Source organism: Molossus molossus, unplaced genomic scaffold (genome assembly GCF_014108415.1).
Source record: "Molossus molossus isolate mMolMol1 unplaced genomic scaffold, mMolMol1.p scaffold_m16_p_1, whole genome shotgun sequence".
Taxonomy (NCBI): domain Eukaryota; kingdom Metazoa; phylum Chordata; class Mammalia; order Chiroptera; family Molossidae; genus Molossus; species Molossus molossus.
In genome coordinates, this window is record NW_023425344.1 from 219545788 (window position 1) to 219562256 (window position 16469).

General features: G+C 37.7%; 1 protein-coding gene across 15 annotated transcripts in view; it reads left to right on the top strand.

Annotated features, from left to right (window-relative positions):
- FUT8 (fucosyltransferase 8) overlaps positions 1–16469 on the top strand; it is a 232076-nt gene that overhangs the window by 55944 nt on the left and 159663 nt on the right. For 14 of the 15 annotated variants that reach the window (XM_036277553.1, XM_036277527.1, XM_036277612.1 and 11 more), the window contains one exon: positions 2051–2144. The gene's annotated coding sequence lies outside the window, so the exon portion shown is untranslated. Of the gene's footprint in view, positions 1–2050; positions 2145–5905; positions 6218–16469 lie in introns of all 15 variants that reach the window. The other variant, XM_036277619.1, reaches the window with a different exon arrangement.

Genomic DNA, 16469 nt, shown 5'->3' on the forward strand with positions numbered 1-16469 from the left:
TAGACCAGACTTTTCATCTCCCTTTCCTCCTTTGAGAACAACTGGTCAGGCTTGGATCCACTGTTGGACCTGGGTTCGGGAGGCTGAATGGTGAGTAATCATAAAGGAACAGTTTCTTGCAAGCCTCCCTAACTTTTTAGAAACATTTTGAGCAATCTTAGTAGAGGTATTAATAGTTGTTTCTTTACAGATGAGAATAGAAGGGCGTATGCCTCTGAATAAGTTGACTTTCCCCCATAATTTTGATGCTGTCCTGAATACAGAATTTCAGTAATTGTGTATATATTAAGGGAAACTTACTAATAGGAGATAAGATAGAAGGAACAGCGAGCAAATCCATGCAAGATATCTTGCCTTGATTAAATAGGCCTATCTATGGATTTCAAAAATTGCATTTGGTTTGAATTTCATACTACTGTTGACCATTGAACAGTATGGGGGTAGGGAGTGCCTGAACACCCCATGCAGTCAGAAATCTGCATATAACTATTGACTCCCCAGAACCTTAACTACTTGGCTGGAAGCCTTACTGACAGCATAAACAGTTAACATATTTTATTATTATTATTTTTTAATCCTCACACCAGCACATTTTCCCATTTTTGTTCAGATAGAGTGGAAGGGAGAGAGAGAGAAACATCGATGTGCGAGAGACACATTGACTGGTTGCCTCTCTCATGACCCTGATCAGGGCTGGGGACGAACCACAACCGAGGTACGTGCCTTTGACCAGAATCGAACCTGGGTCGACGCTCTAACCACTGAGCAAAACTGGCCAGGGCAGTTAACACATTTTATATGGTATATGTATTATATATTATATTCTTACAATAAAATAAACTTGAGAAAATAAAATATTATTAAGAAAATCATAAGGAAGAGAAAATACATTTATAGTATTTATTGAATAAATTCTGCACATAAGTGGACCTATGCAGTTTAAACCCATGTTGTTTAAGTATCAGTTATAATCGTATTTTCCCACTTTTGAAACTTTCATATACTTAAACTTGTTTTCAAAGTATTGGGTCTTGCCTTGAGCCAAATAAATGGTAGTCTATCTTAATGAAACTTTGAATGAAGCTCAGATTTATGAAGTTAACTGTTCTTTGCATTTGGATTTTACTATACCAAGGTGTACCTGATTGCATGAATAAAAGGTCAATCTTGTTTTCTGTTGCCATCCTTCAAGATCCTGTCTCTGCCCCCTTCCTCCACTCCTACTGAGTCTTTCCTTTTGTCATTATAGATTTTTCAAAGATTTTAGGTGCTTTCTTTTTGTCTATTGATGCTTTATATGAATGTTATTCTTAAAATTTTAATTCAGGTAATGGATAATAATTCAACCTATAAATAGAGAAGTGATCAGCTGAGGTGAAAGAGTTAAAATGAAAGTTAATGATTCTGGGGACTCCTACAGAAAAGAAGGGTGAAAAAAAAGCTCAATTTTAGGATCCTAAACAAAGCATTTTGATTGGCATATAGAGACCCTTGCATGCACATAAATGTTCATATTTGAATATTTATAGAAGGTAATCTGTCAAAATTACTGTTATTTTAATTTGCTAAGCTTGGCTGATTGCTGCAGTTGTATGTTAGTTGAATTCTAGATGAGGAACTGTAAATATGATCTGGTGTGGAACATGCTTTTTGTCCTTGAAGCTGTTTGGATATTCTTGTACTGTCCCCCAACTCTCCCCCCCCCACACACCTCTCTTTTCCCCCAGTGGGAGTGCTTTGTATTAGCTAAATTCATATTCCTTTTTAGGGAAAAAATTTTAAGTGGGGTAATAATGGTAAATATAAAAATTTTTTTAAAATTAAAAATAACCTGTTGACATTGACTGATCAAGAATTGTTTAAATAGATTTCATTATTTATCTTGTCTTTGTTTCAAAGGAGCTATCCCTGGAGACTTGAAGCCTAGGGACAAGTATCTCATTTGGCCTTAAGAGGGTTTTCTATGAGATGCGTTTCATGTTAACAACAAAGAAAATGTGTATGTGTAGATAATTAACGTTACCCCTTTCTTTTGTCTCATTTTGAACAGTTGATAATTTCAGTGACCCAGATTCAAGCAATAATATCTTACTTTGGAAATATCATGTGGTTTCATCAGCTTCTTACAATCTAGGGGAAGGAAGGTAAGTAAGCCATTTTTCACAGTTAATATTGAAATAACTTTGTTAATAAATTAAAATGTTCCCTTTTTAAAAGTTAGGAAACCCCTTTCTCTTTAAGTACAGAAAACACTATTATTTATTGATGCTGTGTCACTTTCTCAAAAGATTCCACTGAGACTACATAATTTCAGCTCTGGAGATGATGCACTTAGTTTCTAAACATTATGACTTCTTTGGAGCAGGACTATATTCTGTGCTCTACTTGCTAGGTTAGTTATATTGTGTCTTTTACATAGCTATTCTCACCTGAATAGTTTGTTTTTACATATATAACCACCCTACATGACTGAGTCTTTTTAAAATATTTTTTCTTTTTGATTTTAGAGAGAAAGGTAGGGAGAGGGAGAGAGAGAGAGAAACATCGATGAGAGAGAACATGGATTGACTGCCTCCTGCATGCCCACCATGGGGGATTGGGCCATGTGCTCTGACTGGGAATTGAACTGGTGACCTCTTGGTGCATGAGTGGGCGCTCTACCAGTGAGTCACAGCAGCTGGGCAAGTCTTAATTTTTTTGCTTTTGATGTTTTCGTTTCTTTATGTCTTGTAAACAGACATAATGGGATTTATTTTGTTGGTTATTACTTTAGAGAGAAATTATATCAAGTACTAAGTCTCAGTTTTACTTAGATATTAACTTTGTTTTGGGGTTTCAGGAATATATTGTATATTAGCAGATTAAGAGTGAAACTTCTTTTAGAGCATCCTTTTCTATCTTTCATATGCATCTATCTTCATTCTTATTTGACTGCTGTGTTTTGAGAAGATTAATCTTTTTTTAGGAGATTTTATATAATCTTTTACTTTATTATTGTAGTCACTTTTTACAATTCTTTGTGTGATCATTTTCAAATCATCTTCCATGTATCTCACTCTAATTCCTCATTATCCTTGTAGGAAAATTATCCAGGTCTATAGCTATCCTCTGGCTGAAGAGCAAGATTATTAATAATTCCTTAGGATGTTACCCTAGCTCCTAATTTTGTAATGGCTCACCATCTGTTCACTGTGTAAATGGCTTAGAAAGGTCTGTTGTACCTAATGCTTTGCAGATGTGGAAATAATAAAATAAAATTTACATATTTATAAACTGAATTAATGCTCATATGTTCCTTTGGGTCTGGCCATTGTCACATTCTTGCTGTGTTTCATGGCTTAATTTGCAATGTACTTTAAATTCCTTAAGGTGAATTAGATATATTCATCTTATTTAACCAGCATGCTTTTGGTTAAGTATGTTAAAACTCAATTGAATAAAATTTAAGTCAGTAATATAAAAAGTAATGAGTTGGCCCCAGCCTAGTGGCTTGGTTGGTTGGAGCGTCATCCCATGCACCAAAAAGATTGCGGGTTCAATTTCCGGTCAGGGCATATACCTAGGTTTCAGGTTTGATCCCTGGTCAGGGTGTGTTTGGATGTTTCTCTCTCTACCTTCCTCTCTCTGTAAAATCAATAAACATGTCTTTTGGTGAGAATTAAAATTTTTAAAAGTAATCAGGTGTTTTACAGTGTGATATTGAAAAAAATTTAACTGTATTTCTTGGCTATGAGAACAGATAGCACTCTATAGTAGATAAAGATTTCCTAAGGAAATTAAGTTTGATACAGGTTAATTCCACAATGATAGCAAATGTTGGGAATTTGGCACCTAAATGTCAAATTTCATATATAGATTATCACTTTCTATTGATTTTATTCCTCCAGAGGAAGAATCTTAAAATTTAAATTTGTTTAGAAGGGATTATAATACTGTTTAGGAATTAAGAAACAGGCTTTATTTTTCTGCAAATTAATTGAGCAGTAAGGGTAACCAGTGAATTGTAGTACTTACTGATAAATTATTTTTAAAAGTCCTTAATGAAAGCTTAATATTTAGGTATTTATTCAGGAAATACTTTAATTTGTAATTATGATTTCTAAGTATTTGATTGTCTACATGTTTTAATTGCTTCAGAAAGAAAAGTTGAAGCATATTGTTTAATAACTTGCATTTTAGCATTATATAAGGGTAAACACTATGATGAATCATATTTTAGGCAATTTGTATGCCATTGAGACAAATTCAGCTTTGCATTTTTTCCCACTCTTTAATATCATAAGAATGTTATCACTTTAGCAGTTAGAAAATGTGAAGGTAAAGATTGAAAATGGATATTTTTTGTGTGTCTGATTTTTGGTTCAGCATGTAAGGAGCTTTTAGAAGTTATCACTCTGTTCTAACAAATTGAAAAAATCAACAAATCTTTGTAGGTATGTCAGAGAAATGAGGTCACAAGGCAAACTGCTGACCCTCAAATTGGAGAGACAGGCAAATACAGATAATGACAACTTACCCTAGGAGAAACCCAGGAGTGAAAACCTCTAAGGGAACCAGTACTGTGTAGGAAAACCTAACCAGTAATTGGTTAAAAACTCCAATGGGACCCAGTTAATAAGGGACTACCACACTTTCATGGTTCTGCCTCCAGGTCTTCACAGTGAGTATCAGAGAAAAATCCTCTAGTGCATTCTGTAGGTAGAAGGGAAAGTAACCATTTGGAAATATGCCAAGGCATTCTGTTTTTCTTAATAAGGTCCACCTTTAGGAGAAAGTATTTTTCTAGAGCCTGAACTTATTAGGGTGTTATCAGAGCCTAACTGACCTGGAAGAAGGGATATATCCAACTCTAGCCTGTTCTAGCCATCTTGTTCCTCCTAATCGTAGGGGGTGGGAGAGTGTAAAGAACAAGACTGAGACCTAATTATAGGACTATAAAAGCTTCTCCCCTCACACCTTACCATATTACTTATTTTTTGAATTAATTTTTCTTTTATTAATTTTTTAGAGAAGAAGGGAGAGGGGGAGAGAGATAGAGATGAGAGAGAACATCGATTCGCCACCTCCTTCATGCCCCACACTGGGGATTGGGCTCACAACCTGGGCATGTGCTGTGACCAGGAATTGAACTAGCAACCTCTTGGTGCGTGGGTCGACGCTAAACCACTGAGCCACACCAGCTGGGCTTACCACATTACTAATACCTATTTGCTGCAGTTCCTTTTACTTAGTACATTTATACTTGGCTTCCAACAAAAAAATTACAAAGCATACTAAAAAGCCATAAACACAGGTTTTAGAGAGAAAGAAAGCATCAGAATCAGTCTCAGATATGGCAGGGATGTTGGAATTTAAAACAACTATGATTGCTTGGCCTGTTTGGCTCAGCGGTTGGAGTGTTGGCCTATGGACCAGAGAGTCCCAGATTCGGTTCCCGCTAGGGGCACATACCAAAAAAAAATTAAAAAATAAAACAATTATGATTAATATGTCAAGGGCTCTAATGGAAGAAGTAGATAACATGGAAGAACAAATGGATAATGTAAGTTAGAGAGATGGAAATGCTAAGGAAAAAAAATCAAGAAGAAATGCTAGAGATAAAAAACACTATAATAGAAATAAAGAATGCCTTTTATGGTCTCCTTAGTAGACGGGACACAGATGAGGAAAGAATATCTCTGAGCTTGAAGATATGTCAGTAGAAACTTGCAAAACTGAAAAGCGATGAGAAAAATGACTGAGGAAAAACCCAAAAAACAGTAAAAACATATTCAAGGACTGTGGGACAACTACAGAAAGTGTAACATATGTATACCAGTAATACCAGAAGGATAAGAAAGAGAAAAAGGAACAGAAGAGATATTTGAAGCAATAATGACTGATAATTTCTCCAAATTCATGTCAGATTTCAAATCACAGATTCAAGGAATTCAGAGAACACCAGGAGGATATGTGACCAAAGAACTTCAACTAGCCACATTACACTCAAACTGCAGAAGCTGTAGGGGGGAAGATACCACCTTATCTATAGAGGAGCAAAAATAAGAATTATATCTGATTTCTCTTCAGAAACAATGCAAGCAAGAACAGTTAAATATTTAAAGTTTTGAGACAAAACCCCCCAACAATCTAGCATTCTGTATCCCACGAAATTATCCTTCAAAAGTGAATGACTTATGGTACCAGTCCAAAGTTTGTGTGCCCAACACTTCAAAAGGTCAGTGTTCAAAATGTCAGAGTTTGTAGTAAGACTTTTCTTGATTGAGAAGGCACCAGCTTGAGAAGATGGGGATGCTTGCAGCTTCTTAAATCCATCTTAGGCAAACACAAAGTCCAGGCTTCTTTCAAATCAAAAGAAGGGAAGATGGGAGAGGCTGTTTTATAAAAACTCAAGCCCCAAGCAGAATTATTATTATAATTAGCATTTCTAAAAGCAGGAGTTATTAGCTTGAAGGCCATGAGAACAAAGGAAGCCCAAATAAGATGGGCACTCTGTTACACTTAGGCAAACAGAAATTCAGAGAATTTGTTGGTAGTAAGCCTGCCTTGCAGGATAAAGTAAGTTTTTCAAAGAAGGGAAATTGTATATGCCAGAAACTTGGATCTATGTTATAAAAAAGGAGCAACATTAGAGAAAAGAATAAGTGAAGGAATAATGAAAACTTTTATTTTTCTTATTCTTAATTGATCTAACAAATAACATAATTTGTTCAAAATAATAACAGTATGTTAAATGAAAATATATAAATGAAATGAATTATAGCAATGATATAAGGGTTGGGAGGGAAGAATTAGGAATATTCTATTCTAAGATACTTGTACTACCCATGAAGTGGTATTGTTGCTGGAAAGGGGAACTGGCCCTGAGTGGGTCTGCCTAGGGCCAGCCGGTAGTGTGTGGGTTCTTGACTTCATTCAGGGAAAGATTTCACAAAATGAGTGATTTTTAGAGGACATTTATTAAATCTGGGGTCAGATAAACAAGAAAGGCCTAGGATAGAAGAAGCAATAGGAGAAGGACTAAGTGGGGAAATGAGCCTAGGCTGGGCTGCTTTGGCTCACTAAAAAGTCAGAGAAAAGAGGGCCTTGGGTACAGGGTCAGAGAGGTAGCCTGGGATGAGATGCTGCTGCCTATTGCTCCATGGTTGCAAGCCTCATGGGGTCCCTTAGAGTTTAGGACATGCATGTCAGGGGAAGGGAAAGGTGTGGGTGTGCTCCTGGGAGGGAGGGTGTGCATTTTGACCTTTGTTTTGAGGGGCTTTAAAGGCTGGAAGTTTAGGGGAGGGCCTTAATAGAGTAATCATCAGTTTTATGCTGATATACCAAAATAAGACTTATACCCTTAAGTTTATCTGTACTTGGATGTGGTTGGCAAATGTCACTAATTGGATTTCTGCTATCTTCCTAGTGAAAGGGTCAGTAATGTTTTAAAGGGTAAAGGTAAAAGCTTACAAAAGGCGGAAACTGAAAAATTGTGTTGCTTGCATGACCTTTGCTAAGCCTTCTGTTGAGTTCAGGGATAAGGATTATCTGGAATAACCGCAAAACAATGAATCACACAGCAGGTACAGCACTAGATACCAGACCAGTCCAACTGCAAAGTGGACAATGGACCAGGCAGAGTAGTCAGCAGGAACTTCTGGAAGCTGAAAGTAGAGTATATAACCTACACCCCAATTGTTATTTGATACTGAACCCTTTTTGGCTCAGCCCGCCTGCACTCAGGCGCATGCAATGAAGCCATTTTGCTCTACATTGGCCTTGTGTGTGGATGTGATCTGCCGGCTCAGACCTTTTACTGAGTAGGGTGATTTAAGCTATTTTCCCCATGGTAGGGGAGAAAGGTAAACTATTTACTCTTAAGTGTCCTTGGTTTAGGAAAGATAGGATTTTGTGATTTCTTAGGTGGCTGTAAACTACTTGCCTGTTTAACTATCGGTCTCATCTCTATTCTGCTTGTTCTGGTTTCCTAGCCTGTCTAATTCCCTTCCCAGAAAATTTTCACCCCCGAAATCTTTTAGGGGTTATGAGGGAGTGAAATCTTTTAAGGGTGTCTGTCTTCAGTAACTGCTTTCTGCTCATAAGGGCTGTGGTCTATATAGGGTATGGAATTCTCTCCCTGCCCCATTTAAGGGAGACAAAGGAATGGGATTTGAGACTGGAGCAGACAGGTGGTTAGCTGATCCTTCCAAAGTAGGGATAGGCTGGAGTTCCCAAAGCATTATTCTCTTGAAATGGAATTGTATCATTCCAGAAGCAAAGTTGGTAGATTGCTTCATATCTATCACTGACTCAGTTATTTAATCCTGAAAATAAGTTCATTCAGTTAAATTGTTGAGTCTCACTTCAGGAAGTGATGATGTAGATGGGTTTCCAAAGTGAGACCTATATTGTGTAAACAAGCAATCAGGTATTTACTAAGGAGTATGCCTATGAAGAAAAAGGTTAATAATCATAGCAAATTATAAACCAGCTTCTGAGTCTGTAAGACTGTCAGTCTGGAAGACTTAAAGTTTCTTTTGCTGGAATGAAAGCAAGCAGTGACAATCTGATTATCTTTATTTGTAGTTTAAATATCTCTGGTGATGTCATCAGATACTTAGGTAAATTTTGTATGGTTGACACTGTATCAGTAGTTCTCAATAATTCCAAGTTAAAGGATAGGGAAACAAAGGAAACATTAGTTTGGAGAGTTGTAGCCAGATATTTAAGAAAACTAGAAAAAATCAGGATCCAGTTTAGTTTATAGGTGAAAAATAAAACTTTAACTAGACTCCAATATCCAAAACTGTGTCTTATAGATTCCATTAAAACACAGTTCCCCCCACCCCTAAAATTGCCTTCATTTTTATCAAAGAGAGCCAAATCAAGACTATTTACTGCATTAAACCCAGTTTCAATTTGGCCCGATTGTTTGCATAAACACAGCAGGAATAGCAATTGATCATATAGGCTTTCTTAAATCTGCTTTGCTGGGGTCTCATAAGGAATCTCCAGATTGAGCTTTAATTAGCCCCTCAGGGCAAAGAAGCCAAACCACATAGTTGACATTAGGCTTTTCATTCAATACCTATAGTTTTGGATGAATTCCTAGAGTTCCAGGTCCCCAGTATGTATCGAGGTTCTTCCTTTGCCATCTCCCACCACAGCAACCTTTGTTCCTTGCTTGGAAAGACTGCCATGAACTATGAGAATAAGCAACATACCAGGCCATTTTTCCAAGGGGCTCTTATCAGCTTCAAGGTCAATCTTTATTCCTTAAAGCTTTCTGGTGACATCCAGAGTCCAGGCTTGTCTGTCCCAAACATGACATTCCAGTTAAGTCTTGGTTAATAAAACCACAATTGGAAATTGTTTTTATGTGTCTCATTATAAAGAGAACAGATTCTTATTGGATTCATGTAAACAAACATATTTCTATGAAAGTAATAATATTTGTTAAGAGTTGCCAAATTCTAGAGGAATTAGGTAGGGAGAAAAATATAAATGCTTCAATATTGCTTATGAGGGTATAATTACCAAACTGCTCTAGAGAAAAACAAATTTCCTTATATCTGGTAAACAAAAAGATTGAAAAATCAGCAATATTTGGAACAAAGTCATAAGAATATTAATTATCCTCAGTTCATTCAGTCCCATATAATCAATCTTTGTTTATTCTGATTATTTGCCAGTATTTCCATGAGTCCAGTTATTTTTTATAGTTCTAGACATCTTTATCTACTTCAAAGATGTGACCTGCTTAGAAACCTGTAATTTTAGAGTAAGTCAGAGTCTTTTTCATGGATCTTTCTAAAGATGTAACATATTTGTAAATGCATTAGAGTAAAACAATGACTGTCTATAAAAGATAAAACTTGTAATGACATGATTATAAGTCTGATTGTAATGCAGTTGATAAAGGAGTTTGATTTTCTGTAAGATATAATATGCCAAGATAATTTCTTGGTGAACAGTAATTACTAGGAAATGACATTAAAAAATACAAAGCCCCCAATGTATGGACTACAGGCACCCAAAGTATCACTGCCCAATGCTGCCACAGGCAATCATCACTTTTGGCTTGCCTGGTGTCACTGACACCTGCTACCCCTGAGAGTATTCTTTTTTTTTTTTTTTCTTTTTATTCTCACTCGAGGACATTTTTTCATTTTTTGTTCAGATAGAGTGGGAAGGAGAGAGAGGAAGAGAGAGAGAGAGAGAGACATCGATGTGAAAGGGACACATCGAGTGGCTGCCACCCGCACTACCAATCAGGGCCGGGGACAAACTGCAACCGAGGTTCACGCCCTTAGCGGGAACTGAACCTGGGTCTTTCTGGACTGCAGGCCGACGCTCTAACTGCTGAACCAAACCAGCAGGGCCCTGAGAGTTTTCTGTTTGAACTTGGCTCTGAATCTTTGCAACTTCTTCCCTAGGGAAAGCTGAAATCTCTAGAACATCCATTTTAATAAAAATATATGTATAGAAATAGAACATAGTTTGTTTATTTATATTTTGGCAAAACTTCCCATGTAATTTCAAGCATATCAAAATAGGCTTTATTAGTTTAAAATTTCTCTTTTGTAAGAAGAAAGAACAAAATCCTTGAGGTATTTCACGGGCCCATTGGAATAATTCATAGTTATTTCTTGGTTTAAAAAAAGTCTCTTAAAATTAAAATTTTGGGAAGCCTGTCAAACAAATTTAACCAAAAGATTATGACATGAATTTTTTTGTATACCCAGGTAAAAACGCATATTTTATGGTAATAACTCTAAAAGATGTTAATCAAAATTAAAACAGTTTTAGTATCAAATATTTTGTCCAGACCACAGAATCCTGCTTAATTTATATAAGTATTTAATCTCTTTAGGCCAATAAAATATTATGCCCCAGTAATGCCATCCAGAGGCAGAAAATATACCACATATTATTCACAGATGAACAATATTACATGAAGACCATACACATGAAGACCAAACACATGAAGACCATATACATAGTCTGAATTACTAATTTTTATAGAGAAATCACAAGATTTTTCTCATTTGCTTTTGGTAACTTTTAGGAAGGCTGGAGAAGGGGATGATACCTGGCAAGGGGAACTTTAGCTGCTTATGGTTTTAAAGTGGCACTTTTTTCCTTTGGTTACCTCAGCCTTGTATATATTCCTAATCAACTAGTAGGAAATCCTGTTGAGACTTTCAAAGATAGACTTCAAGGGCTGTGAATGAGCTGTGGAAACAAAGTCTGGCTCCAATCTAAGGAATTAAGTGACAGGAGAGAGCTTAGGGCTGCTTTCGCTTCCTAGAAATGCTATAGGAAAGAAGTAAGTCTGGGTGCTGGTGCGATGCAGTGGTTGCGCTTTGACCCACACACCAGGAGATCTTTGGTTTGATTCCCAGTCAGGGCACATGCCCAGGTTGTGGGCCTGATCCCCAGTGGGGGGCATGCAAGAGTCTGCTGGTTGATGTTCTCTCTTATCAATGTTTGTCTCTCTCTCTAAAATTCAATAAAGAAAAACAAAACAAAACAAAACAAAAAAAACACACACAAAAAACCTCAGTTTTCAGTGATAACCAAAAAGTAAGCAACCCACATTCCTTAAATTGACTTTTATAAGATCTTTTGATAAGATTTGTCTTCAAGTTATTTGTATTTCAAGGTGTAGGGAAAGAAAAACAGGCTCCTCCTAGAAGGACTTTGGTTTTATAAAGTCAGTTCTTTCTAAGGGAGGTTTTGGCAAGGTAAAAGGATTTGGTGAGCTTTGAGTTGTTTCTGGAACCACACCTCTGGCCCTATAAAGACTTCATTTGTAAAACAGAGTTATGGTTTTTTGTTGTTGTTGTTTTTTAAATATCTGAACAGTTGCGTTGCCAAGGGACTGACAAATCCATTTACCCATACTTGGAATGTTTCTTTCCATCTGGGTACATTTTTCTAGTTTACAGACAGCACATAGCTTAGGATCACCTCTGAGAGACATAAAGGCTTAGGTATGTGGAACCACTGTACATTTTCCTTGGGAATGGCAAAACAGGTCCAGCTGCAAGGTAGTATTAAAATTAATGGTACTGTTAACTGACCAAACTTCTCCATTGCCCACTTTATATTGGGACCAGGCCGTGTTACAAAAGAATGTTAGCCTTTTTCTTGAGAGACTCACAGTTTGCAAGTATGTACCCCAAAAGGGCACTCTTGAAGTAATGTGGACTGGTTCTCCATGTATGAAGAGACAGATATATGGTGAGCTATGGCATTCCCGCAAGTCTCTGGGCTGTTTTGAGTCATTCTTTTTAGGGTGGGTACCCTGTTAAACTCAGGCTCTCATGGAAGTTAATAATAAAGATGGTTAGCAAACAGTCAGTCAGTCTCAAGATTAGTTTTCTCCCATTGAGATTTCTTTAAAATAATTATTTTCTTATTTGGTTCAGTATCTGGTTCATTTAATTCTATACATTTCACTCTTCTGGAAAAAGGATATGTGGGCATCACTGATTTCTAGAAAACCTCATCCTATCAGGTGAATCAGGGCAGATTTGATTAACGAGAATATATATTGTCCCATAACATTCCCTAGTTGGAAGGGGACAGGTTCTGATTTAAAGTAGACATTGAGTACATATCCCTGCCATTTGTACAGAAGCTTTACTTGAAGCAGAAGGCAATTCGTTGGGTGTGGTTAAGAACAGATAAAGTGGCCCCAGTATCTACAAGGACCTTAGTGGCTTCCCTTTTTATGATAATTTCAACTTCTCCTGAAGTATTAATAAGGAGAAGGTGAAATGCCCTGGAGCAATCCTATGCTTGCTTCTGTTTCTTTTCTCTTTGTAAATCCTGTATCAGTCAGTAATCCTTCTTAAGGTAACCTCACTTTCTGCAATAGAAATAGACTCCTCTATAAGAGTTTCCCAACAAACCCTATTTAATAATTGTTTTGCTCACAGAAACTGAAACCAGACAATGCATGGGTCTGGGCTGCCTGTCACTACTTGAGTCACTTAAGCAAAGACAAGGTTGAATTGTACATGAGGGTTTATTCCAGTATTGCTAGCAGTATGGGAGAGCAGTGGTTCATCCCTGAAAATTTGCTCTCCTCGCTTCCCATAAACCAACTGCTTATTTTGGGTAGAAGGACAAAGATTACACAGGGAAGTAGGCAAAAGGAATAACAATGAGTAAAACTGAATAACAATGGGTAAAACAGTTATAGATTACAGGCATGGGGAACTGAAGGGCTGGGGGCTATGAAGGGTTATCTCCAGTGCACTGCCTCCAGGACTTCAAGGTTGTTGGTCTTTCCATGATGAGGGGGCAGTTCTCCGATAAGGAGAATGGGCCACATTTTGAGGTTAACTCCCAGGTTCTAGAGTTTACAATTCCCAGCCAGGTCAGAATATGCATTCTTTAATAGAACAAGGCAATAATGGTTAACGAAGCATGATTAATATTTCTTATAACTAGAGGTAGTCCCCACTATTTTATTTCTCCCTCCTGCTTCTAACAAAACCAGTAGATACATTAATTGGAATAGGTTAGAATAGCCAACACTATATTCTCTAAAAAGTTAAATTCCTTTCCAAACCCACCAGGGTCCCAGAGAAAGGAATGCATACAATTGCTATTTCCCCTCTGCCTGAAACTGGTTTTTCTGGTTTTCTGTTCTGTGCTCCTCCTAGGAGCTTCTAATTTGCAATTAAGGTAAGCTTCCCATTTATTCAGCTTAATTTTAGAGTTTGCATTTTCTACTTATGCATTCAAAAATTGATTTAGGCATCAAAAGAGCTACATTTTGGCCATCTTACATTGACATCACTTATAGTTAAGTCTTCCCATTTTTGTAAGTATGTTCAAGTAAAGGCTTTTTATTTATTGTATATTTGCAGAAGTATTGATGGGGGCTGGAGTCTGGGAGTTTCCAGCCTTGGAGGCACAGTTGATTTTAGTTTTATTTTGAGATCTGAACAGATTTCTGAAGACATTGTGTAGTGGGTTGAAAGTGTGCTGTTGAACCCCAAGGGGTTGTCACCCCAGAGTCATTGCAAACCCTCTTATGTGTCTCAGTTTCTCTACCAGGCTGTCTAATACAGCCATGAGGACTTAGAGTGCTAGGTAACCAACCTTTATCTGTGTGTCCCTGGATGAGTTGGAATTTTCTATGGAGCTCTTGCATGTCATGAAGTATACCCTCTGACACCTTCATAGAGATTCTTAGTGGCCTATAAAAACCTGATATTTGAGCTGGAGGGAAGAATTGCCCCTTATCTTCAGAGCCAAATGAGTTCAGGCTCTCACTTATGCAGGAGAAGATTTTATTTAGACCCTCAGAAAGCAATTCCAGTTGAAAAGCCAAAATTAAAAACCAGCCAGCCATTTTTGTTTCTCCTGTCCTTAGTTATCTTGACCCTTGTTTATAATCTAAGTTCTTCAACCATTAACTTTTATCTCCACCTCGAGGATTAAAAACAAAACAAAACAGCACAAAGAAAGTCAGCCTGAATTTTACTCCAGACATAAAAGAAAGAGGAAAAGGGAAGAAAAGAATGTCCTTCCAGCCAAAAGGCATGGACCTCTCTCTACAGAACTAGTAACCTGACAGGGTAGGGGGAGAGCTGCGAGGAAGGGCTTTGTGTGATTTTAGTGTTCCTGGGTGCATGGACATTGTCTTGCAGTCAGCGGGGTGCCTTGTGCATACTTCCCCAATCCATGACCGACTTTTTCTGTCACAGGAGTTGTCAAGTGGCAAGTGCCCTAATGACTCTTAAGTTCTCGTCACATGTTCACACAGTGTGGCACTCCCCAAAGAGAGAGAGAGATAGAGAGAGAGAGAGAGAGACCCCACGGCCACATGAAAAGATGCAAGAAGGAAGAAAACACAGTGAGATCTTTCAAGCCAAGGTGGTTAGGATGATTGGCTTACCAATAATGGCACCAAAGATGTTACCAGTGATGTTGACTGTGAAACAACACCAGTTGTTTTCTGTAAAGTTGAAAGTTGTGGAGGGCCCTTGGAGCTTAGGAGAGGAAAAGGCAAGGGTAACGTGTCCGGGGTATGCGAGGGGAGGGGGAGAAAAGGGGAAAGGCAAAGGATAGGATTTTGCAATTTTACTAGATGGCTGTAAATTGTTTGGCTGTCTGGCTCTGTTTCCCCATTTTGATTCTTCTGGCTTAGTAGGCTGTCCCATTATAGTGTTATTTGAAAGTGGACTTGGGCTAATTATAAGTTTATAATGTAAATTCTAGGGCAACATTAAAGTGAAAAATGAAGTATAATTGACATGCTAAGGAGAGAAAATGCAATTGTATAAAATCCTCAAAACCAAAAAGACAGAAAAAGAGTAGAAGACAAAAATTGCAACAAAGAACAAGGTTAATGAATAGAAAATAATAACAAATATGGTAGATATTTATGAAAGTATATCAATAATTACTTTAAATGTCAGTGGTTTAAATACACTAATAAAAAGACAGAGACTGTCAGAGTGGATCAAAAGGTTGGAGGAAGGTATTCTGAGATAGTGTAGGGACCCAGCAATGGAAAAATACTGGGTGGCCAGGAAGCCAAGTTAAGACCAGGTGAAATGTGGATAAATTGACTGCAAGAATGTTACCACCCCTCCACTCCCAGCTCAAAAAAAAAAAAAAGAGCATAATTTCATCTACCTTCTAACTGCTTGCTTTTTGTACTTTGACATGGACACTTCCACAAGCCTGCCTTTTTCGAAAAGCCTGTCTTTTCATGCAAGCCTACTTTGTCCTCAGCTTATAAAAACATCCAAACAGACCTGACTCCCAGAACTAGTTCAGAGGACCTTCCTTTCCTCTGTGCTGCCTCATTTATGCTCAAGCATAAATTTAATAAAAACCTGTGTGGCCCGGCCGGTGTGGCTCAGTGATTTATGGTTGACCCATGCGCCAAGAGGTCACCAGTTTGATTCCCGGTTGGGGCACATGCTCAGGTTGTGGGCCCAATCCCCAGTGGGGGGCATGCAGGAGGCGGCCAGTCGATGTTCTCTCTCATTGATGTTTCTCTCTCTCTCTCTCTCTCTCCCTCTCCCTTCCTCTCTCTCTCTAAACAATCAGTAAAGAAAATAAATAAATAAAAACATGTGTGGAAGTTTCTCTGAGGTTTACTCTTATTTTTTTAAAATAATTTTTCTTTATTGATTTTAGAGAGAAAGGAAGGGAGAGGGATAGAGATAGAAACATCAATGAGAGAAAACATTGATTGGCCACCTCCTGCATGCCCACCACTGGGGATCAGGCCTACAAGCTAGGCATGTGCCCTGCCTGGAAATTGAACTGGTGTCCTCTTGGTGCATGGGTCGATGCTAAACTACTGAGCCACACCAGCCAGGCATCTGAGGTTTCCTCTTGATTTCTATCATGGGGAACCCAAGAACCCCAACCCCAGTAATAATACCATGCTTCACCAATAAAAAGAAAGTTGGAGTAACTAGATCTATTAATACCAGTCAGAGGAGACT